Consider the following 1,201-nt stretch of genomic DNA (forward strand, 5'->3'; position numbering starts at 1 on the left):
TATATATATATATATATATATATATATATATATATATATATATATATATATATATGCGTGTGTGTGTGTGTGTGTATACATATGTATGTGTGCATATATATATATGTATATATGTGTATGTCTATATATGTGCATATACATATAAATACATGCATACATGCATGCATATATATATGTATATATATATATATGCACACACACACATACACACACACACACACACACATACACTCACATGCACACACATACGGATAGAAGTGATTGTTCTATCATGAACCATTAATTTTTTAATTTTCTATTTGTTTATTTGTTTCAACATCCGTTAAACCCCGGTGAACCTCCTGCACTGAACTTGTGTGACAAGTTAAATCTGTGAAGAGAAGAGTCTCTAATCATTGTTGATGTTTATTTCTTGTAAACAACTGGTTCAGATATTAAAATACCAATATCACTCTGTACATCGATATTGGGAGACGGGAACGGAGGGGTGGGTGGCGGTTGTTGCGTGTGTGTGTGTGAGAGAGAGAGAGAGAGAAAGAGATAGAGAGAGAGAGAAAGAAAGAGAGAGTAAGTGTGAGTGTGTGTGTGAGTGATTACAGGAGGGAATACTATGAGAGGTAGCAGACGATAAAGTGAATGAATGAGAGAGGGAGGGAGAGATTGAATGAAAAAGCGTGTGATTGAGATGGTGACTGAGTGAATGAACGATGGTGTGAATGAGTGAGGGTGAATGAGTGAGTGAGTGAAAGAATGAATGAGTGAGTGAGCGAGTGAGAGAATGAGTGAGTGAGTAAGTGAGTGAGTGAGAGAGAGAGAATAAGTGAGTGAGTGAGTGAGGGAGAGAGAATGATTGAGTGAGTGAGAGAATGAGTGAGTGAGTGAGAGACTGAGTTAATGAGTGAGTGAGTGAGAGAGAGAATGAGTGAAAGAATGAGGAATTGAATGAATAAGGATATGAATGAATAAGTGAATGAGGGAGTGAGTGTGCGAATGAATGAATAAAACATTGAGGATTTTTAGTCGAACGACTCGACACCTGTTACTATTCTATCGGTTCTGTTTGCTGAATAGCAATGATACGGAGGCGCAAACAAACCATCACCTGTTGTCAAGCGGCGGTGGGAGCAGAGACACGCCACATATAGATAAATACATACATACATATATATATATATGTATATATATATATATATATATATAT

The sequence above is a fragment of the Octopus bimaculoides genome, chromosome 8 (genome assembly GCF_001194135.2).
Source record: "Octopus bimaculoides isolate UCB-OBI-ISO-001 chromosome 8, ASM119413v2, whole genome shotgun sequence".
NCBI classification, from domain to species: domain Eukaryota; kingdom Metazoa; phylum Mollusca; class Cephalopoda; order Octopoda; family Octopodidae; genus Octopus; species Octopus bimaculoides.